The following is a 26173-nucleotide window of genomic DNA, read 5'->3' as shown; positions in this document are numbered from 1 at the left end:
TGGAAACGGGCGTGCCTCAAATCCAAAAATTGACGACATGTGTCAGGTACAGATTACAGGTTCACCTACTTGTGTCCAACAAAAATGATTAAAGAAACCAATACATTTAAACTTAAGTGAATTGATGCTCACATTAAAATCTCTTTAATGGCACCAAAAATCCGAATTCTCTCCGCATATTCTATGAGCACTCGTAAATCCAATTTCCCTCGAAATCTACGATGCAATCGTGCATAATTCCACCACTCAGTGCCGTGTGAATTGTTCAAAGACTTGGCAAAAGGCTCAAGTGGCTAAAGTTATAATGCGCACCTGCCAAAAGGGTTAAACAGGTGGAGAAAATGCCTTCAATTCTCGAACAAATAAAGGCACATTCACCATATAAAAATTATTTCTTAAGAATTTTTTCTAGTATTCTTAAAATATTTTAAGAACTATTTTTCATATGCCCCAGTCGCTAATATAATTTTATGTTTCCTTTGAAACTTCTAACTTTTCTTTCTTTTAACCGGGCTTTTTCACAAACTTTACTCAAATACACGCTCTTTAAGTGGTTGAGTAAGTTTCTTGAGCCAACAATAATATGTTTCAAGCTACTTTAAATTTGTAAACTCTGGAAATTACGACGTTTTTAAAGACGTAAGTGTATTTTTTATTCTAATCAAAAAATATTTTTATAAAAAACCTAAAAAAAGATATATGATAGAATGGTTGCATTTTTCAAAAGAAAATTTTAATTGTATTTGTTAGATAGATATTTTGTATGGATATAGAGAAGGGGGTAAATGGAAATCATAATTTAACTGATCAAGTTACATTTATTTGTACGCATAAATACGCTTGCACTTCAAGCTCTAAATGGAACGCTTCAGAGGTAACGACGCGCCGCCAGGTAACGCAGCATGAGTCATATTTTTTCGTGCGTGCAGCCAGCTCCATCGAATTATAAGGCGTTATCATGACAAAAAAGTACTAATTTATTAGTTTTATAAAGTCAACCGTACGATATTAAAAGTCGACTTCAACTTTCACAATCATGCACTGAATGTTTTAATGATCCAGCGCAGCATTTTACTGACTCAATAATACTTAGCTGCGATATACAAGCGTACATGAAGCGGTATGGAGAGATACAACATTTAACAGGAATGCTCCTATATGGTAAAATAATAAAACAGTTTCAACGATAGTAAAATAAAGGTGAAAATGCCTGTTTAACTCTCAACTTTCAACCGCTGAATATTTTTATCGAAATAGTCGATTCTTAAACCTGAAATTGCTTACAATTTTCTTAAACATCAGTTCGTACATTTTAAATTATAAAAAAAACAAAGTTGCTAGCATTGAGAGTTGCTAGATTACCACCACTACACTACTTAATTCCGCCCGTTTGTTCTGTTCACTGTTCTATAAAATAACCTAAAATATAATCTTTATTCAAAAGGTTCAGAGAATGTTGTAGTATTAACTGAGAATAATTATTAAAATCCCGTTTTATAATTGAGATGCGTTTATGCCTAAGTGGAATCAAGGCGCAGAATGAACAGAAATTCCACATCAAACATAGACAACAGCACACCGATGGTAGCGTAGGTTTCTGGAAATATCTGTCAAGTGCGAGTTATTCAAATAATAGCGGGTGACGGTTCGCGCGGGGACGAGTCTCTACTTGACTCGAGAGTTTATTATGAACCCAGCGGAATGTATGTGACGTTATTGAATTGTATTTTTATTACATAACGTTTAATCTGCTTCTAGATGGCTTATTAAAATAATACATGTAGACTTTTCAGTACATTTAAACTTAAACACCTATGATAACCATTTCTTCTTAGAACTCTGTTTTGAGTCACATAAGTCGACATTTAATTTACCACTTTTGGGTAGGAAATAGCTATACATATATAATACATTATTGATAAATAAAATAGTGTAATAATTATTACTTTTTAAGTCACAAATATGATTTGTATCATGGATCACGTTATATTCTACATGGATTTGTTACCGATTATCATAAGTTGCTGCTTGAATGCTTCACAGCATTTTACTCGTATCATTTCTCTCACAATAGTTACTTGTCTTTGACGACATATAAGTATTTTATTGAAAACGTGACATGACATTTATTTTTTCAAATAATGACTTGGGTTGAATGCTTTTTAAACCCCGAGAACCCATCTTAAGGTCACGTGGAGGGCTGAGGTGTTTAAGTGGATAGGGTCTCACTACCCATCGGAATAGTAAGGGGCATGGACTATAGGCCTAGCTTGACCATGGTGGTGGCCGGCGTAAGCACATTTTCACTTTATTAAAAAATACATTGTAATTGTGAAGTAATTGTTTGAATCTATGTAATAGATTTTTGGGTTTATTTATATTAGTATTGGTTTAGTCATACCTTATTTAAATACGCTAATTAAAGCTCATTTCATCATTAAATTCTATGAATTATCATCTCAAAGATTCCCTTTGTGAGCGAACATAACAAAATTCCTTTGTGCATAGAACATGTCTCGTTGCATGTAAATGCAGAATAATCATTTTATGAATGTCATTAATATATAAACTTTCAGCGATATATATATGATATATAGTCTAAAATGTGTTAGTTAATGTATAGTTTATTTCAGGTATTAATGAGTATATTTTTTATAATTTATACATTATCTATAAATATCTACTAATAAGTGTCTACTACGCAATTCATGGCCCATTTTTGTGGCTTTTCAGTGAATAGTAGCTATCTTCTTTGTGAAAGTAACAATACGTTTCCATCTAAATTATGTTTTAGTTCTATTCATTTCTGGTTAAACCAGGAAAATTAAATTATTTTTTCCGTTTTACTAAAACAAGACAATAATTATCCTACGATTTTAACGCCTAATACATATATTATTTATAGCAATGAGAATATCACTTAAAGGTTTTAATGGAAAACTAATGTTCATTTCTATTCCGCCCACCGCTCTTGAATCAAAGATACTAAGCGGAACATGCTAGAGGCAAAGAGCGCTTGTTTGTGAAATTAAACTCTTCTAGCGATAGTAATTAGATTAACCACAATCCAATTGGATTTCATATTGGATGGTGAGTTGATGAGAGTAGAATCAGATTACGAAGATTAGTACAGCTCTTACTATTTGCTTCAGGATTTCGTGAGGCTTAAATGTAGATAGGTCTATGTATATTGTATATACTCTACAAGGGCTCACATATATAATTTATTTTGGTACTTATCGTAAGCAGTAAGTAGTTGATCAACTTTGTGTGAAACAAATACAGAAATATGTCTACCTAGAACTTAAAGTTTTAATAACATTCTTAAAGGCTCAATTACCCACAGACTTTCTTAAATGAAATACTGTGACACCGCGTTTGATAAATCATTGTTTAATTAACCATTACATTAGTATTTTTCCACTACAAATGTAATTATAGATTTAACGACTAAAATATCTAAATAAAACTATTTTTCATTTAAAAAAAACTGGGTCTAAAACAGTTTTGTTTTATCCAATTGAGATTTTACAGTGTAAATTGTAAAAAATATCATACGGTCTATTGTGAATGATTTTTTTGTTTATATTGTATACAATGTTGTGTTGATAACTACAATTAAGCAAAAATAAATATCAATAGGAAATCAATAACCAGTAACACTAAATTAACGAAATATAATACTAACTCAATGTTTTATATATGATACATGACGTCGTCTATTAAGTAAACTCATTGTTATCGAGTAGACTATTGTACGAAACGAAGCAATGTACGTCCAATTTCCCTACCACTCCGTATCTTGCTAACAAGCCCGAGTTAGGTCTAGAACAAAATTCAATATCTACAAGTTTTCAGTTGTGACTACAGATGCGAACTAAAACGTCTGTTACAAAGCAACTGCGAACAACTTTGTTCGTTGTACGATATTAGGTTTTGAAGTGAAGGCTAGATTCAGATGGACGCTCAGGAGAGCCAGATAGGTCTTGACTTTGAACGATCCTACGTTTGTGTATAATTTTGTTTAGCATTTTTCAAGACAGTCTTACCTTTAAGAAAAATATATTCTGTTTAGAGACGCAATGTTATTAATTAAGCCAGGACCAATAATAATTACAATTACAGTACACATGAATTACTCGCTTAATCTCTCATTCTTTCTTTTCTTTAATTATTTTGTGGGTTTTTTATTTCAGAGTTTTCTTAGTAATCAATGTTATGCCTATCTCTGAATTATTAATTGTATTTTAATCGAGGTTTCGTTTTTATTCTCGTGGCATTACGCACTTTGTCGGCCAGAAATAGTAAAACAAATACATACACAAAACATTCTAATTTATAACGTAATAATACTAGCTTTTTATTTCTGATACTTTTACACTTAAATACATTTCAATTTCATTATTGTTCGATATTAGTATTTTTATACATTAACAAACAAATAATACTTTTTGTGTCAAATTAAGTAGTTTATATTTATTTTAGACTTTTAGAATCTACGCATTATGAAGATTACTGTGGTAAGCTTCCTCACGTTAATTTTAATGATAATAACGTAACTTATTAGATATTTTAGTTGGGGAAAGAAAAATTTTCCACAGCGCAGAACAATCAATCAACGTCGACAAAGGAATTGTACGGAAGAGCAAAAATATTACTAACAAATGTCCGTTGTAACGTTCTTACTTGGATGAATTGAATTTTTTCCTTCGTTATGAATTGTTACAATTTGTATTTTATAAAATCGGACTTAGTTTTAACAATTTTTCTTTTACTCAAATTAACAATTAATACACGTTTGACTATAGTTATAAGATTTCCGCAAAAAAGGGTTAATTTGCTTATTACTTTATTTAAATAAGTCAAATAAAGTTTTTATAAAGTACTTACGCGCTCATAAAACATCTTAATTATTAAGTCTTTAGCTTGTAATGCACTTCATGCCGCGAGGGACCGCCTCAAGTTACTCCTTAGAACTTTTTATTAATTAACATCGTAAGAAAAATCTAAATAATTTTTTTGTATTCCATCTGGTACTTATCTGATTGATTCATGTTGGTCATCTCTCTTGGGTAATGTATTAGACACTACAAAAATGTATTTTATTACCTTGAGTTACATTGTCTTTTATTTATTAATATTATTTTAAACGACCAAAACATTAAATTTGCATTAAAAATATTTCACATGTAAGCGACAATAGCGTTGTTCATTGTCAAATATTAATTGGAACAAATTAACTAGTGTTAATATTTGTCATCTATATTTTATTGATTTAAAAGGCAAAACTTTCTTTACAATTAGTAAAAAAAATCTCTCTTTCTTCAATCGGTAGCTCATCTCAGAACGTCAAGGAAACATCTGGAGCAGAAAATTTGTTTCCGCCGGCTTCTACACAGTTCTCGTATAACAGTTTATAGTTTTGATGACAATCCTTTAACTTGATCGGTCCATATAGTTGATGATCGATTACTCCAAGTCGCCGAAACATAATCGAAAACGAAACTCAGAGTACATATTGTTTTACATACATTATAATCACAAACGATTATGTAATTACACCATTAAAATGGATGACCTGATGATGCAACTTTTGACAATATATTAATTACTAATTAAGGCTTATAAGGCGTTGAATTTTGAATTTGAATATAGTACGGACACAACCGTGAGTAGAAGCAGGCATTAACTGCGTAATTCCAAGTCACGATGGCGCTAAGTTTTCATCAGAGTCTCCTGTTTTGTATCTTCTAATTTTATTTATTGTTCTGCTGTAACTTTGAATTTATTCTTGTACCACCCCGTCATAAAAACGTCGTCCTAAATTACTGCTACATAGAAGATAAAAAAGAACACAGATCTATCATTTATCAAATGAAAATTGTGAAGAAGTATTTCAAACAAATTAATAGAAATAATTAAAAGTGCTTCAGTAATTTTAAAGTAAATATTTTCTAATAGTTCATCGTAGTCATTGCATATGATTATTACGGTACAGTCATAACAATATAATATTATAAACCGTTATGATTTGTGTATTGTAAAATTACAACTCCAATTGGAAGTAAGGTACCTAATGGAGCATGTAATTTGTTGTTATTATAATTATAACTATACTATAGAGCCAGTACTTAGGGGCCTTCAAAAGAAGAGCGTAAGCGAGCTAGCCTCGCTAGTGTTAAGGTGTCCATGGGCGGCATAAAGAACTTGACTACGACCAGCCTGCTCAAAACAAGTGTGTGCTCAAGTCAATCGTGTGACTCTCAAAGCAGAATTCGTGAGGTTTTAAACGCCCTATTATTACTATATAGTATTAAATAATAAACTTTAATATGATGATTCTATTTTAATAATGTTCAAATTCATATTTGTACTATTCATATTGATACTATTTTAACAATGTTCAAATTATATATATTAGATCGGCGAATTGCGAGTTGTTTGTATGGGAGTGGGAAGCAAGTGAAGTTCGCTGACATTTTTTCCGAGTTAAAAAAAATAAACATCTTAATTACGAAGCCTGTTGATAGTTAAGAAAATTAGTCTTCCCTGGGGTGATATTGCAGCTCTATATTTTAAAGTCTCGGCTGCTCAGAGCGGTATCGTAGACCGCTAAATTGAATAAGACTTAACAGAATAATAAACCTTAAACTGGCGAGACAGGCAATAAAATCTATTTTATCTTAAGTTTACATAAGTTAAGATCAATTTATATTTAATTGTTTATTTGAGAAGGTAGTTTTTTTTCTTACTACAACGCCACCCTGTTGTGTTCGATATGTGAACGTCAGATGAACCGATTTTGCTGGTCTTACTCGATCGCTCCACTTTTTTTTCTTTAACCATAACCAAAATCCTAATTTCTCCAAGCATTACTGTAGCGGATGATTGGTTTGGATTTTTATTGCAGAACTACAACTATATTTATAGATAGCTAAACTACAGCATTAACACATTGCAACCGCAAATCTATTTTTAATTCTGGTAAAAAGTAACTGTTTCAAAAATAGAACACTATGTAATCAACATATCCGTTTTAATGAGCGCAATTTCCGTTAATAGCAATTATAGTCACTAATCGGAAATACAGAATACTTATTAGAGTAAAGCGTTGGCTCTCGTATCTCCACTATTGTCTGGCTCCTGGCACTCGGCCAAGAGATGCGTAGCCAATATCATCTCTTGCGACCTTTTTAATTAATTCCAGTAATTTACATACACCAATTCCATTTCGCTTTAATATGGGTTCGTTGAACTTTTACATAACTTTACGTAACTAATAACAATCAACTATAAAATGATGACATTGAAGCCCTTGATAAATTGGATTATCATCTATAAATTTAAAGATATATTTTTAACGGTAATTTTTGGATATAATATTGGAATAAAATTTTACTAACATTAATATCACATAAATGTATGTATACTTGGAGTCGAGATTTAATGCAGTTACTCGAGAGCTTGTCCGTGACAGAACGTGAGTGGACTCTACACATAAAACTATTTTCCGCTTGTTGGCTATCACTTCGAAAAGCTTGGTTAAATTAATAATTAAAGCTCGTTTTTACCCATTTAAAAAGTAGATTATCTTCATATAGTTTATGTAGTGCTTTAAGCGCGAGTAAACCTGAGGCCCTGTCTTCTAAGAATCCTCCTACTGAGCAGTTTATTGCTTGCATAACCTTTTTCTGAATGTCCAAAAAATTTATGAGGCATTGGTAAAAGTGTCTAAAGACCAACTTTTACCTGTCATCATTGCGTCCAGTTCAGGGAAGCCTAAATATATTCAGAGCATCTATTCTGTTTCTTTCAGGTGTTCGTATTGTCCAGGATTCAGAAATTTGAATTACCAGTCTTAACCAATTTTTTCTTTGATTTTAAGGCCATATTCCGGTCCTTCCATAAACACAACAGTTTCGTGATTGCGTCTTTGGTCGTCCAGGTTTTTTGGATGTTGCTTCCCCTTCTCATTCCTATTCCTTATAGCCGTATTATTCCAAAAATCTTTCCAATAAACAATTTAAATGGCAATCCTATTGGATATAAAAACGATAATGATATTTCTAAAGAAAGGACGCATTGTTCAACATTGTAAACAAAATTTGTCCGTAATGTTGGAGACGTGCGAACTAAAACCGCGGTTGTCATGGCAAGGTGCCAAGTAGTCTTGTCGAGTGACATTGGAAGCAAACATTAGCTACACTCGGTTTTAGGATTTGCCAAGCTTCAATTCAATACCAAATGTTCGTCTGAATGTCTTGAGAACGTTCTGTTTGCGCCATATTTTAGAATCAAAGCGTTTCTCAATGTTTAACTTGGTACAATATATTCTGGTTAAGCCAAGATAAAGTGTGGTAAAGTAAAATAATAGCTAATACCGGCTTTATTACTCATAGTATTTACCGTCACAGTCCTATTGGTTGAGTAAAATACAGCATCACTTCACATAAAACTTTCAACAGTTCTTGCTACTAATATTTTTATCTGTACTTTGATTGATTGATTTATTTTATTTTTTAAGTTTTCGTTGCATTATATACAACAGGTTACATGCAGGCGGCCGTATTGCTAACAAGGGATTCGAGGAAACCTTAGTAAAGAAACTAAAATCTAACAAATCATCTAATAATCTAGTAATCTTTAAGTTCATGAATCACAATTCAAAATGCAATAAGAAAATACATGAATTACAAAAGTCAGGACTGATCAGGATTGGATTTGGTTAAGAAGTGTTTACGCAGACTTTAAACTATCAATTTTTTTTGACTCTAAATCGTGAGGACCTACCTCAGGTGAGGTAGGTCCTCACGATTTAGAGTCAAAAAAAATCGTAGTGAGTGATGGGTTTTCGAAGCATGCTAACCTAGAAACTCTGTATGTCTGCAATAAGGACGTTAAGGACACGGCAACGCTCATCTTACAGAAATATAAAGAAAATAATATTCATGCAGGCGTTCGTCAGCATCAGTGACCATGCTCTCTCTTTACAATAGAATTTGTAATAAATCAAAACGTTCACTTTTAATTCAATATATAAATAGAGGCTCATAGAAACAATAAACAACTATTCTATTAAGCCTATAGCATAGTTTACGTCAGCTATAAATTACGGAAGCTCGTACTTTGCACAAGAAACATTCACACTAACCAATTTTTACCTTTATGGAACCTTCTGGTGTAATTTATTGGCATGATAGTAAAAATGTCGAAGATAACATTTCGCTTTTCAGTTAAAGGTATTTTTTACGTACCAAGGATTTCAATTCGAATTGTTAAATATCAAGATTTATATTTTATCCTTTGATAATTAAACAATGTGTAAAATGGATCAAGGAATTAACTGGTAAATGGAATGAGCTATATACTGCAGCTTATTCATTGATTTTTATGTTCTAAAACAACGTATGCATAAAATAATACAAGAAAATATGATATCAGAAATATTACACACATACATATCATTTATATAAAAACATAAGCAGGATAGCAAGAGAAAACATGAAACAAGCAACCACATAATAAAAAATGTATAATAATAACTTAAACTAAATAGAAACTTTAGCATAATAAACAATGGTACGGTAAGTTGAAAGATTGTCGTAAAATATATCAATATTTCATTCCATTCAGTGGACCATTAAAAGTAACAGATAAGCGAGCCGTAGGTACGTATAGAAGATTTCCAGCAACATTAGGATATATTTATTTATTTCGTAATCCTACAGGTAACAAAAAGTATGTATAACAAACAATTACACTAAAAATATAGCTAGAGCGGGAACATAATTTTTGCCTACGGAAAGGGTCAAACATTTACAAAAGGGAACAAACAATAAAAAATATTCAATACTTTTAATAATTACTTTATTTACTTTTAATACAATGAGTGATATCAAATTGGGCTGTGTTGTGTGATGGTGTAAAAGTGAAGGTATATACGTAACGAAAAATTATAAAGAAAGAAAAATGGTGTCTACAATATACGGCTGTAGTTCTTTCAGAATATTTAACATTTAGTTATTCCGACAGCTATAGCTTCGTGACCTTAGTTCTTGAGTGGTTATTACGCATAGAAAAAAAAGAGATACACAATATGCATTACATTTTCTTAAAAAGCACAATTTACGCGCGTGTCCAACCACTGTATACAAGTCCATGTTTATAACTGACTAAATCTGAGCGCCGCATCTGGACGCCATAGGAATGAAATCGCGCTTTCAGGACAGCTTCTGAAGGTCTCATCAGAACCAATTTCTATACACGCAAGGACAACACTACAGAGTAAAACTTTCACGATAACACTTAACTGTTAATTTCCTTTGTTACATTCAGTATTACTACCACGCAACAACGGGAAGGAGTATCTGGCCTCTCGGGGCTGCGAAGATTGGATTAAGTACTAAGTGTGTGTTAATCTGCCCCTTACGTAATATAAGAAAGTTGAAAAGACTATTAAACGCTTTCTTGTTCTAAAATAGAAAGGAATTATACGTATTCATAGACCGACTAACTTTTTAACTGTCTAGAAACTTCGTTTACATAATTTTTTATAATCGTGATTTAATCGAAGGGGTAACCAGAAAAAATACTTTTTAAATACCTGTGTGTGTAACGCAGGTCTATCTAATTTAAAAAATGTTAAGTACAGATTTCTAATAATCAAAACCAAGTATAAAGTCAGATGAGGCTCTTGCCCGTTTGCCTCCTCAAAAGCCTGATGTATAATCTTACATTATTTATTATATATATTTTTAATGCAATTTATATAAAAAAGTAAATTATTACATTAATTTACTTTGTTATTATTTGTTTACGATTAAACAATTATATTAACCAAGTAATTAACGTTCAAACGCTGTCACTTGCAGCCGTTTATTCGGTAGCAAGTAATAATAGTAATAAATATTCATAAGCGAGGAAGAGGAAAATCAATATGCGTTCATTAGTAGCCGGCTTTGCGACGTCTTGCCATTTACATCTGAATCCCGGTCTTATATTCTTTGTCTTGGCATTTAGGTGCTTTGTTCGAATTAATAGGCTTATAAATATATAAAAAATATATTATATTTTAATAATACCGAGGAAAATAAACAAAACAAGTACACTTGTATACGCATCAAGGCCTAAATGGATATGGATAGGTCATATCTCTTGGCACGTTATAAAAGATGAACACTGGAAAGAACAGAATGGACTGGACCTCCTGGAAATGTATATTGGATAAAAGATGGACATATGATGTAATAGCGGGAAAAAATTGATGAATGTTGCTCAAGAAAAGGAGAAATGGAAAAATATGGTGAAGGATTTTACTAATTTTTAGAACTTATATTAACACCACTGATATTTATATCATGAAATGTAAGCTAAACAATTGTTGTAGAAATAGATAATTAAAGAATTGAATTGAATTGCTACGTCCATGGTGAAACTCGTTAACCCAATTGTAAATAGTGGCAGAGATGGGGCTTCGTTATGAAATGATAATCGTAGCCTATCATAGCTTTGTTGATAAGTAACCCTAAAACAAAAATCATAATAAATCTTTTACTGAATATTTTCTCGCATTAGGTTCATTTTCACATGTAACAAGATTTCTAGATTTGTCGCTAATTCACAAAAACAAACGTCAAATTAATGCAATGTACTGTAATTACATTAAATGTAATGCTACATTAGGTTATCAAAGACTTCTAAAATTGAAATTCAGTGTTACCCACGTATTTCAATAACCTTTTTTAACCCATAAAACGCGACTTATAAAATTTTCTCCACTCGACGTTTCGAAACCTTTCAAATCAAATTGTAAGCGATACGATAAGCGAGGGTAAGTTAAATAAACTTTTATCATAGTCTTTATCAAACTAAGACATGATTTCAAATTTAAGATGAACAAAATATTAAACAATAATATTGTGAAAAAAATGTATAAAAAAGAAACCAAAATTGTTTCCGCCCGGGATCGAACCGGGGGCCTTCTGCGTGTTAGGCAGATGTGATAACCGCTACACCACGGAAACGATATATGTTAAGCTGTAATAAAGAAACTTAAAGACACCCGTCTTAATTATCGAGGTCACGAGCTGATTAAAAAACTTGATAAACTGGTATTGTCTGACCACTTATAAAGATACGATCATATTTAAACGACTTTATAATTATTGAAATATTACGAAGAATTTAAATAGATTACAGCAGGTTTCCTTCTGTAAAACATCAGTTCAAACGCGTTAAATTATAACTTGTATTTGAAATTCTAAAACATTACTAATATTTCATCTTCCGAGTATAAAAATTGTTTTAATTCGATATTGTAAAAATATAACCTAACCAATTCAAATATAATTTTCGCTGATCAAAACGTGATTTATTTATTATAGATATATCTCGTAAGTTTTGTCGATATGTTTCGACAAATACTTTATAGCTGTTTAGTATACTATATAGTTGTTATACGTTTGATAGTAGCGTGCATAACAGACAGTATTTTAAGCGCATTAAAATGCCTTTTATTTGCAGATTCCTTAGTAATTAATTACTGTTTAGATAAATATGTTATGCTTAGTAGTATGCGTCAAACGAGCATCTTGCATTGACTAAAATCTAACTAAAATCTTCTTTCAATACATTCAAATCGAAGCTTAGTGAATGTTTAACAAAATTACTTTTAATTTTTATTCATATGTCTTTGGTTACTTATCAGATTATTGCACGTACGGCTATCGTTTTATTGTGATGGTTATAAAAACGACTACAATGCAATGTGTACCTAAAGTATTATTCTCATATAAGTGACATTTTTGTCTTTTTGAGAAATAAAGTCTAATTACTTGTCGTTGTAATAAACCTATGTTTAATACAACTTGAATCTGTATACATATTTTACTTGGTACTTTGTCAATAACATTTCTTCTTAGCTTACAATACGTACTAAATCAATAGTCTTACATTAAAAAAATGATAGATGCACTAAATGGTAAGTCCCGGTCATTCGATTTATCGCCCAAGGAATTATTCAAGCCACAACCTAGAAAGGCCGTTTTATCGAATTCATTTAGGCTTTATGTAGGGACGTGTGGAAGTGTGCCGAGGAGATAGCGTTAATAACGGCTATTCTTTTGATATATTGCAACTAGGGATTTTCCCTGAATCTCTCCTATTCAGAAAGCTTTGTGTTCTGTGTAAAATCTATGAATGCGTTTTTAATCAAAATCGTTCATGATGTTACCGTTTTTTTGTTATCTTTGTTGAACTGAGATTTATTCTTTAAAACTTGTGTTGCAACAATTTAAAAATTAAGAACTGTCGTCCATCTAAGAAGCTATGAGGAACGACATCAAGGCATCAAAATACTACTTGTTCCTTGTGACTTTATCCTTCTATGTAGGTAAGGTCAGAAAACTTTTGGAAACTAGTGGGTAATAGACCTGATTCTACTCACAAACATTTTGAATAAAATATTTTAGACGACATGGTTCTTATATGAGCTTTATTGATTGAAATAGTCTATAATTACATAAAGTCCATAAAACCAACTAAAATATACTAGTCAAGAGAAGCTAAGCATGTCTTTCTAATATCGAAAACATTTTCGATTGTAATTGGAAGACACTACTAGTGTATAACGGCGAATTTAGTAAATCACATGGAAGACATTATTATATTAACTAAAAACCTTTTAAGATATGCACTACATAACAAAATATAATAACATCGTAAAGACAGAAACAAAATTGAATCATGTGCTACGCAGTCATTTAAAGTCCAAGGGAAAAGCAAATATAATAATGATCATTGTTCGAGCCTTTTAATAATATAGGCGCGGTACATAAAGGTTTATGAAGGTCTGAAGGAAAAGGCGTAGCGGTTGGTCTTAATTCGAGCATGTACTCAGAATATTGGTGAAAAGACAATTATACAAATGGGACAACTTTGTTAACAATTATTTTATTTGATCTTCAATTTCTAGCTTCTACATTATCGCTTGATTATCCCAAATGCATTTATTATACATTATTTATGTTTTATTATTATCTTAATAATAAAAATGTGTATAAAATATATAATGTAAAATGTATCTGAATAAAGGCTATTATTATTATTTATATTTTATATGTCTGGGCCTCAGATATCTGTTATCTGTTCCATAATCATAGCACTTGAAAGAAACTCCAGTGCTCAGTCAAATATCAAACCTACGATCTCAGTAATGAGAGTCTGATGTTGAATTCAGGCCATTAGTTCACTTAATTATAAATTACAATAGCCATGTATTAGGTAAGTTGAGAATATAATTGTATAAAATTTAGACTACACTATAGTGTTCACATGGTCTGACTAAAATTTACATAACATATAATTTTATAAACAACGACTGATTTAATTCAGGCCTGGACAATAGTTTTCCGGTAAAGTACTCACAAAAGGCGCGCCATATCGTCGCCACACCCATGCAGAAAGCTTTTTTAATCAGTCATGGTATAGTCTGTGGGATTGAACTAAATTACACACGTTCCTGGAATTACAATTTTTCATTAAGCTGGATATGATGCGGGCATTCTTTTTAATTATATATTAATTATTATATACACTTTAACGATGTATATATTTAAGCTGACGTTTTGTCTGTGTAAAATATATGGCTATTGTAAAAAGCAAGTTAGAGCAAGGTCTGTGGATTACTGTGGTTTTAGATTCTTTATAGATTCTTTATTATTAGACAAACTAAATTCCATAGACAAAACCGATTTAGTACATCTTTGGATGTTTTTTATACTTTTTATTTATATCAAATTTTTAATTACTTATTAACGCAGTTATGTTTTGCGTACTATCCTCAAAATAATATTATATTGATATGTTTACACATTAATATAGTCCGCAAAATATATCAAAGTATAACAGTTTTGTATTAGCTATTCGAGTAATAAAAGTAAATTAATTAATAAAGAAGTCGAACGCACGCAAAGTAATTGATCACGTTTTGCCATAAATGTAGTGAAACATACATTTCATTACATCGATGGTCCCCTTGGGAATCTATCTAATGAAAATATAATCTAACCTTTATAAATTTGTAATCATTATTAGTGAGAGGAAACTATATTAATAAGGTCTTCAAACACATTATTAGCAATCTCTTTAGTCACAAATAACAAGAATGAAGAAAAGTCAAGCGTTGTCTAGAAAAGCAAAAAAAGCTGTCTTTTGAAAAGCTAATACATGTTGCAAGCATAGTACAGTTCATTAAATTGAAAAGGAAAGATAAGATTTTCGTTTGGTTTTTGTAAGATAAATTGTTTTGTTTAATATTTATATTATCTCTTCGTGTATGGTATGTTTGCTTGTCAAATTTAATAACTACATTACAGCAACTTAAATTGATTCTACCCTCATTTAGTTCAATAAACAATAAAAAACAATAAAAGTCTATTGGGAAACGTAATGTTTTTTTATTTTTAAATTTTTTTTTTCAATCCTGACATACACTTTTATGGCAACACTAAGTAAATAAATCTTAATTTTCAAAAATACTTTTTAAAACATAACCCAAAATAGCCTCACAGATCACAGGTCCACTCAGTGTAAAATATTCAAAAACATGAACTTGCGATTTTCTAAGTACAAAGTCATTTCCATTTATTATACCCGGCTATGTATTATACATAAAATTTTAATGAAATTCATTTTGTCTCCACTTTTTGAAGGGCTATTAAGAAATCTTAGTGGTTATTTCTAAATGACGTCGGCAACTTCGTTTAACCAGTAGGTTTTAAACAAAAGCAGCGGAATTACACGTAAAAGGTCGGATTTGGTAAATTCTTAATTCAAATTCATTATTCACTCGATTCAGTTCATTGATAGGACGTCTTAAAATTTGATTTCAAAAATGTATGCTTAAGCTCTAAATTTATTTTTAATTACTAAATCTTTAGTGCATAATTAATTATATAAGTCATAAAGAGGATTATGTTTCAGCTTAGGTTTTAGTATAAAGATACAACACCGCTATGTAAAGTGTTATGAGTAAACGAGCAACAAAGCCTGTATATTTTTACATAAAGCCAAAATATTCGACCGACTCCTCGTTGGTCTACATCATTATGCAAGGCACTGTCATATATTCAAGGCAGTTTTCATTCTCCCAAATAGCTTTATAAAATTTTCAAAAAATAGCCGTTTAATCGTAATGATCATTTCTTTACTAAAAGTAAAACTTTAAAACTTGACTAAAAACAAAAATTAATTAAAATTTCTTCAAGACAAATCGACAATAAATAAATTTATAGAAAAAAACTTTTTAGGTTGATATGAAATTGTCCCACTTATACAACAAACAAACAAACAAACAAAACAAAAATATCTTCATTCATATAGGTAAACAAGTACACTTTTGAACGTCAAAAAAACTAAAATAATTGTGAATTTACATTGACTGCCAGTTCTCAAATCAAGGGCGTAGAACGAAAGAGAAGAACTGGCAAAAACTAAATCTTTTTAACAGAACATTAAAATTAATTGGTTTTTCTAGAACTGCATTGGCAGGCTTCAGCGTGCGACTCTTATCCGTGAGGTCGTAGGTCTGACCTCAGCTGTACACAAATGATCTGTTTGTCTACGTCAAGGAAAAAATACCGAGGAAACCGGGACGACTTAAATATAATAGTAGACGGCGTGTCAGAAAAAGAAGCTACCTATTTATTTTTTAGGATTTTCAGCAAGGCGAGACGGTACTTCACTCCGGGCCACCGCTTGCAACAAAGCGCAAATTCGGCACCACATGGAATAGTGTTCTGTTGAGTTTCATTATCAGACGTCATGGCAAAATACAAAATACGTCTGTCGTTCCACAACTGAGCTATTTCTAAGGCAGATTTTGCCGCGCACCACCACTGTGTGGAAGTATTTCCGAACCAATTTGACTTAGGTTCCTTCAAGACAAGAGCGTATTGATTCTCGAAAGGCCAATATTTTTGTTGTTATATTCATTCTATGTGTGTATCCATATCCATTGTCCACTGTAATTAATTAACAGGTCAGCCTCTTGCCCGTTTGCCTACTATTACAAAAAAAATAGGAAAAGTAAATAATTACGAAACAGATCCAGAAATTGGATACCCAGAGACTTCAGCGGGTTGTAGCGCCTGTTTTTTTAGTGTTCATGTTTGTGTTTCCTCCGTAGCATTTTCGGCATATCTATTCGTGTAATTTGTTGAGCTAACTTTAATCTTTTACGGTATTAATCATTGTACACAAACAACGTAAAAGAACCTTATAGACATTTTTTGGATTAAGTTAAGGTTCCTTTGACCTTTAAATAACGTCGTGTGGGTGTGTAACTTTTGACATTACAATTTCATTTAATAAACCTCAAAGTAATAGAGATGTATATAATAAATTCAGAGACGTTACAAACAGCGGTAATTATCCGCACTATGATTAAATACTATAAATGTCTTAAGAATAGTTATTCGTATAATTCTGTGTATAGTGAAGGAACACTTCGTTAAAAACAGTGAACAGTATGTTTTGCAGTATTTATCTGCAAAAAAAAATATTCAAGTGAATGTCACAAGTGGTTCGACTAATTGTGCCACAATGTATTTGTTAATAAAGGCTGCACCTTTTTCATATAATTAATTGAAAATCTTTTATTTCAACAGCATACAAAGTATATACAATTTTCTTAACCTACATTATGTTAATAATTAAAAATGAATTAATAAACTTCCTGTAGCAGTGTGCCTTTAACAGTGAATTATTTAATTAATTATTTTGATTATTATATATTTACATTAGTAAGCGTGATCGGTATTTTGATTTCCAAAACATTTCCATATAAAGCAATTCACAATAAAAATAATGCCCAGTACATTAGCTTTTAATTCTAAAACCCTATATGATATATTACAGCGAATACTTAGATAATTACCATATTTAATAATAAATTATGACACCCTCCGCAATTATCCTTCAAAAATTTGCTTTAGTGAAGAACTCGGGGGTAAAATTAAATATTCTTGGACGTAATTAAAATAAATTGTTTCATCTAGTAACCCATAAAACTGTATTGTACATAGTGACATAAATAATGACTACAATTGGATTACTGTCTAATTGGAATTCATAAGAAATATTTGTGTAACAAAACATGTAGGACATTACCACAATCTTTCATAACAAAGCAGAATTATTTCGCATATTTGTCTAACATTTATTGATAGATTTAAAAAAAATGTATAATATAAGAAATTCGTGTGGGCGGGCTAAAAAGAAGATAAGCCGACTAATTGATATTGAAAGCAGGAAAAGACTGGCAGACTATTGGCAAAGACAGAGATAACTCGAACATGTTAGGCCTATACCCGAGAGAGGTTCAAATCCGCAGACGACAACTTACTACTGACATGTGTAATTACTACAAGAATTGAAATGGAAATTATAAATTGCTAGTAGCAGATGGTTTGTCTAAGAAAAATCTTCACTTTTTGCGCTACATATTACGGTAGCAGTATATTCTACGTTCTAATTTTACGTATACGTATACGTTACTGTCTGACCAAACTATATACGTATAAACTTCAATCCTTATAGTGTTAAACTAGCCAGTAGCCCCGGGCTATATATTGGCTACTATAAATCGCAACGTATCAGAATAAAACTTGCGCAAACTGCATCAAATGTTATGTATATGTGAACACAAAAACGGATAAGAATTTTACTATAGAAGAAACCAAAAACCTCGCACATAATGTTTCCTCATTTTTCGTACATGCTACAGAAATATTCTACGTAAAATATCTTTAAAACATTATATATTTTTATGATTACATCTATAACACACATTCAGTGGTTATGTATCAAATGAAGGGAATAAGAAGTGCGTATGGACTTTAAGAACTTTTCAGATAGGCTTTAGAGTTCCATTTCGCTTTAGTCATCAAAGTTCGTCAATGACCTTAAATTTGCAATTTAACTGCGGCAAGTGAGGCGATCAATCACCCTCATACGCTCGTTTACGTCACATAACATGAGGTGTTCACATACAGAGTGAGGCCTGACGAATACGTGATAATTTTAACCAGGAGGAAATCAAATTTAATAGACTATATAGGGGCAGATGTGATTAGTTTCCTTTATAAATAAATAAAATCTCCCCATTGTATCGGATGTTCGTACAAACGGCGTCAACCGGAATCGTTTTTTATGATGTCGAGTTCTCATTATTGTTTTATTTTATACATTGGTATGTATGAGGGAGGCTCATCTGATGTTAAGTGATACCACTAAAGACACTCACATTGCCAGATCCTTACTACTATTAGTATTGTATTGTTGAAATTGAAAGGTTATATTAAAATTACTCTTTTTCATTTTTTTTGTTAGTATAATGGTATTTAGTGCACTGTTCGACTAGTAACTTCAGCGTGCAACTCTCATCTCTGAGGTCGTACGTTCGATCCCAGGCTGTGTACCAGTGGACTATGTTTCTGTGTGCGCATATAACAATCGCTCGACGATGAAGGAAAACATCGTCAGGTACAGTTGTTCCACTGATTTATTTTATTTTAATGGTAAAGAGAAAACACCAATATTATATTGTACAATAATATAAAAGCCGTCATACGGCTATACCAACTATATCATTCTGCATAAAAAAAAACACTTTAAATAGATCAAATAAAAAAGAATCCAATGTTATCAAAACGTCGACAGCAATTAATGGTTTTTTCATTCTGACATCTTGAATCTTATCTTTCGAGTTTAAAATCGAATTATTCTTTGTTTTATCTGCAAAGACGCCATTTTGGGCTAGTTCCATTAATACAAGTTAACTGCCGACTGTGGTTCTAATGTGATTAATGTTGACTTTCTCTTGCCAATTTCATTGTTCGAAGTTTCTTTGTAGACAAATTTTCGATTACATTTCACGTCATTTACATCACTAGGGTTAATTAAATAAAAACATGGAAATGCAGAGGTCCTGAGCTTAATTGACTGTGAGAAATAAGTCGCGGGTTTATCAAGTGTGCTGACAATGAAATATGTATCACGAAATAAATAATAAACAATAAATAATTCTTATTCATGACCACAAACTTTATTTAAACATTAATAACTACAGTTTATAACATGTTAAGTTACAATTTTTTTAAACCGATACAGTAAATATTTATGTACAGTGGAATTCATTCAATCTCCCGAAGAGATGTATTGGTGCCTCGCAAATAAGATTTATTTTGAATTCAGACAGATTTAAACTTGGCGAGTCCATATGAAAAAAGCTATGTAATTTCAGAATTTATTTCTTTTTTTTTGAGTGACGTTCCAGAACACAGGCCTCAATATTGCGGACACTTCCCACAATTTTTTGCCGGTTCAACTTTGGCTGGTTTTGTATTAGTAAACTTTACTATAGATACTCGTAATAACAATGTAACAAACTTTTTTTCTGTTTTAGTTATATGGTACGCTAATTGATGTACAACCATTTTAGGCATGGGCTCCACATTTCTGAATCTATTTCATGATCTGATTTGCCGTATAGGCAAGCAGGTGCTCAGCCTATTGACACGTGTGCTTGACGCCGTCGACTATTTGAGTCTAAGACAAGCTGGTTTCCTCACGATCCTCGCCATCCGAGCGAATGTTAATGCGCACATAGGGAGAAAGTAAATTGGTGCACAGCCGGGGATCGAACCTATGACCTTACGGTTTAGAGTCGCACATGCTGCTGAACCCTGAGATATCCAAGAAATTATAAGTTATTTGGCTATTATTGTCCAATTATCTGGCTAACTAAACTCAATTTCAATGACAATATAATGTACAAAAAATAATAGTTAAATTGTGGTGAAGTGGGTGTTAGATATAAATGTCGATATTCTAGCTTTATCAAATATCACGACGTTTCTTCTACAAATTTTATTTCTAGACTCATTTATAATACAAGAATCATTAATAAAAATAATGAATAGTCTCATTATAAAAATAAATCTCATATTTTTATAACATTCTAATTTAAATTGTATTAATTAGAAACTACTTGAATAAAAAAACGACAACATACTTCTTTTGAAGCGAAAATATTTTTTTCTTTACTTATGGAACCTGAAATCGAACAAACTGGTAGAAGGCATGGCGAAGTCAAAATATAAGATGACCATAAACCGATTGCTAAATAGTTAATGTTACTTACTGTTTTATTTATTATTATTCCTAATTTTACTTAAGTTCGTGTATAATACAAGGACACGCTGTGCTTTTAAATGCACTGAGGAATCCAAACACCGCTTAACATCAAAAGGCAATAATATTTTTCCTAGAATAACCACAAAAATATATTTTAACGACTAACTAGGCTAGAAATAACTTGTGATCAACTAAGCTAACCTAAAAATAAAAGCCTATTAATTATTAAACAGTGTTTTTTATCATTGTTTAGAGTTTGAGAGTGGTTAAGTTATATTTGAATAACTATTTATAAACACTTATTAAACCCTTGTATGCCACGCCCCATATCCGAGAACTATATTGAAATCGAAGTAAGGTATTAGTGGTGGAAACTTAGTTAAATCCTTTAATGACGATTGCCGAGCGCCGATAAATCCGGATTAAGGATTTCTTTGTTGGATGAAGTTTTCCATCTGCTCTTAATTTATTGCTTTACGACACTGATTGACTGAGTACATTTACTTTATCGAGTTACTGAAAGGTGGAGTCCTACTTTGAGTTTAAGAACATATTAATTTGTTGACAGCTGCGTGCAATTTTTTCAACTTTCTTTAACTCTATTGAAACTATTAAAGAGAAATATTTTTACAGATAAATATTTAATCAGTGTATGAGCTTCTTTTATTGATATTTAAGGCTTTTTTTCACAAAACCCAAAAAACAATTTGGACAGAATTTTAGTTTTCATAAGCAGTAACAGCAGTCCATCGTACAATACACAAATAATATAGTGTATTCTGGACAAAAATCAAATACAGTATTTACGTATCGGATGCCAAACGTAATAAACAAGCGAGTCGGAAACGATATATCCCGATTTTTATTTCGTTTCTTCGTTTACTTCGGCATTCATCAGTTGGTTCTGTATCGATCCGGGTCAAGTCACTGTCGAATAATTATAATCGAGGTTTGACGGTCCTTGTTGGAGTGCTTTGTCAACTTCCGGTACGTCTTGTTCTATTTTTAAACCGTTTTTATAGTCTGTAATTTAAATATTCGTTATGTTTCTAAATTTATGTTTTATATGTTGTGTCAGTGGTTCTATGACGATATAATAATATATATAAATAACACATACATATACACCCGGTACGTCTTATCAAATTGATTATGTAAACACTAATGACATATATATATTATATATATATATATATATATATATACATGGAATCATTTTCAATCTTAAAATTCATAGATATTTTAATATCTTTCCAATATCGTATAATATACGTTTCACGTTATGGTCATAACGCTCAAAGTAGTTTAAAATAAGACATTACACTTTTTATTGCGAAAATATCGAGTTATAAACCGCGAATTATTACAATGAAAGACTACTCTTACAAGTTATAACCGATACTTTTTACGACATTCCGAATAATGTCTTGTAATAAGTACTTTTATATACGTTTACTTGATGTACTTTTAACATCATAAGTTTTATGTTTTTATTACATTATTATAATCTTATTGTAGACACGTGTTTCAATAATATTAGTTTTGTTTACAGTTACACAAAATACATATAATAGCAAACAAATACACCGAGAACATAGCCACAGATGGAAATCATGATACATTATATAACAAAAAGATTTACAAAAGGGAACAAACAAACAAAGTATTTAATACAATTAACTAACTGATTAAATTTAATTAATTAAGCCTAAATTGGTTGTGTTGCGTAATGGTGTAAAGTGTGGGTGTGTATGTGCTTATGATGTAGATGATTTCAGCAACCAACTTAATCTTAGTGGATATTTTATTTAATTAAAAATTTATCGAATAAATACTATACTTTCAGAAATGAATCTACTTTTAAAAGTCATGAACTCTTGACCTATCAGCTGCTCTTTAGAGATTTAATACACTTGAAGTGAAGAAGATTTAATACCTAGTGTGCAGTATGTTTTATCAATTGTATTATTAAATGCCTATAATTTACCGTCGACAAAAAGTACTGACTCCAAAACCATGTTTTATAGACAGATACCAGTTGATAGACGTCATCAGTCATATATTAAAACATTTTTTTTTTAGAACATGGGACAAACGGGATGTAGGCTCATCTGATTTTAAAGTTGTTGATGAAGTTATACCGGTAAAATGTATGTCCATGGACAATTGGTACGCTCTTTTATTGAAGGACATAGTTGTAATTACCATTGTTGACCGCTGACATGAGTCTTACTCATTCAAGTTTGACCAGATACGTCCTACCAAATACCAAACGAATCCAACAATAGCAGGTTAGCATTAACCAATATATTTTTCGAATCGTATTCATCTGTCTACAGAAGGCTGTTAAATATGTGTACGCATCTAACTGTAATAAAATGTTTAGTATTTCAGTATTTAACAAATACACGAGCTTTTTACTCTACAGAGTTATTTTTGAAGATATAAAAAATCAGTCAAGCGTGATTGGGGAGCGGTGCGTCAGGCGGTCCTATTTATTGAAAGGCTTTTTTGTCCACTGCCTGAACACTGTATATTTACGCTTCACAATGCCTCTTTTTTCATACACCATATATAAAGTTACACATATGTGAAATGTTTTCAATTATATTGATTTATAAATCGCGTTCTGATTTCCTCTTTCACGTTCTATTTTTCAATTCTACATAACTACTACCATACCATTACCACATCTAATGCATATTTTATAGTATTTATTACAAGCTATATATTCTAAACGTATTTAGACAATTATGGCGAACATACATTTTACAAAATATCACAATAATACAATAAAATTTATACTTCGAATTTTAGTTTTTTACTATTTTTTATGTATATTATATTCGCAAAGACATCGAATAATATAAATATCTATTTTATTGCTATCTGTTTAATTCTATTTCATAAGTAGTTCGTATTGGGTCTTAGACGCATCGCATTCCATCGCATGTCATCATGTGCATTGTCCAAATATTAAGTACTCACATAAATACGTCACATGCTGACACTGCTAATTGGCCAACTCAAATTCATTTGAAGTGACCATGCAAAAAGACTGAAACAAAGCAGAAATCAATAAAACGTTAACTTTATAATTAATGAGTTGAAGCATACAGTAATAATGGTCTGAAAGCGTTCATTATACACACAATAAATTAAATATTCAGAGTTTAATTAATTAATTGTCTACAGTTCGGCATTTCGGATTCCTTCTCTGATAATGGTCAGTTAAAATACAATAAAACAAAATGAGTACAGGGTATTCATTTAAACTACAAACAAATAATGCACCACAGAATTAATTATATCATAAATATTAAAGTTGATGCCTGGTAGATAGAATTGGTGGTGTTTAACTCGCTCAATGCCTAAGTATCGCAATGCAGCGAGGAAATGATTCCATCGTTAAAGTTAGGATCATTCAAGAAAAGAGCTTACTAATTCTTAAAAGGCCGGCAACACACTCGCGAGCTCTCTGGCATTGAGAGTGTCCATGGGCGTTACACGGGGACAAAAATTTGTTTTAATTTTCTATTTATTATTATTGTCGGTATGTAGTGTTATTCTATTACCCTATAAATGGACCTTATTTGACTTTCCCAAAGCCTTAAACAACAAAGTTTTAAAAAATCCAAATTGTTAGATAACACAAGAAAACAATTTGTAAACCAAGAACGTTCTATACACGGCAATCAACGTCTGTGTCTATCTTTCTCCACTACCCTCAACCTTTTATATGACTTACTGAATTACACACATATTTCTTGGCCTGACCTGTACATCTATTATGTAAGCTCATGATATCGTAAGTTATATAATTTCAACATACGTTATATTTATTACGTATTTAATGAACGTTACTAGCGAACTATGGAATCGACTTGCCTGAGAGATACGACGTTCAATTACTCAAAGAGTATGAGCTCCTTCAAAGGTCGACAACGCACCCACTAAACTGGTTCGTTTGCCCTCGTATAAAAAATTATGTATGATGTGTAAAAGATCGACTTGGCGTAAATATTAATTGATTTAAATCTTTATTACATACAGCAAATTAAAATGTATTTAATTATTTAATACTTCATTGCAAAAATTTGTAAAAATTATAATAATTAAATAAATAGGAGGTCAACGGGGCCTTGTCGCTTTCGAGGTATTTTTAAAGAAAAATAAAATAAAATAATGGAAATAGGTACCGCGTTACTAACCAAAAAGTCAATCATATTAAACAACACACCTGCACACAAACGCAAACTATTTAAAAAAATATTCTAGTTTATTGACAGTACAATCTTAATACATACTATACGTGATAGACGTTTTCAGTAACTGACTCTATGCCATGCATAAAAAGCTAAAATGTTTAAATTTAAAATAGCATTTTACTTTTAATAAATGATATTCTGTCTGCCACGCCACCTCACGTTGGCATATGGGATTAACATCGAGCTGCGAGAAATTTGATTTACGTGTACTAAAAGTAGATTTTTAAATAGAACAACAGAAGAATTCATTCATGAATCTTAAACCTTCTTGCGTTATGATTCAGACACTACTGAAAGCGTACCCACTTTGGGAACAGCTTCACTTTGGGAAAGCAGATGTAGGCCCAATTACGCCATGTTATGCAAGAATTTTATTTGGCTCTGTTTGCAACGATGTTTGGCGTATTCGCTACAATGAAGGATTTTATAAGATCCTTGACGACGCCAACATCATCCACTTTTTAAAATGCAACTGGCTCATGTGGTTGGAAATGTGCACAGAATGGTGGACTACAGAAACCCAAGGTCCTTACTGAACTCACAATCTGGTTGATGGCAAGAGGAAACCCAGTATACGGAAAGAATAGATGTTGGTGAGATACAAGCTTTACGGCGTTAAGTTGATGTTTAGAAATTTAATAGATTACCGAATATAAAGCTCTTTCTTATATTTAAGTAAATCGCTTTATTTTCTCTAAAATGTAAGGAGA

The 26173-nt window shown here is 31.4% G+C and overlaps 1 protein-coding gene and 1 non-coding gene across 3 annotated transcripts in view; one reads left to right on the top strand and one right to left on the bottom strand.

The window, feature by feature from the left end:
• LOC110992585 (Kv channel-interacting protein 4) overlaps positions 1-26173 on the top strand; it is a 147155-nt gene that overhangs the window by 5250 nt on the left and 115732 nt on the right. The window contains exon 1 of one of the 2 annotated variants that reach the window (XM_045629358.1): positions 22103-22182. The exons of the other annotated variant lie outside the window; for it this stretch is intronic. The gene's annotated coding sequence lies outside the window, so the exon portion shown is untranslated. Of the gene's footprint in view, positions 1-22102; positions 22183-26173 lie in introns of those variants that run through there. 2 annotated transcript variants of the gene reach the window in all.
• Trnav-aac lies at positions 11951-12023 on the bottom strand. The gene has a single exon. It is a non-coding gene; the product is annotated as a tRNA-Val (tRNA).

The sequence above is a fragment of the Pieris rapae genome, chromosome 9 (genome assembly GCF_905147795.1).
Source record: "Pieris rapae chromosome 9, ilPieRapa1.1, whole genome shotgun sequence".
NCBI classification, from domain to species: domain Eukaryota; kingdom Metazoa; phylum Arthropoda; class Insecta; order Lepidoptera; family Pieridae; genus Pieris; species Pieris rapae.
Note: the sequence above shows the minus strand (reverse complement) of the source record. Positions and strands in the feature narration are given on the sequence as shown.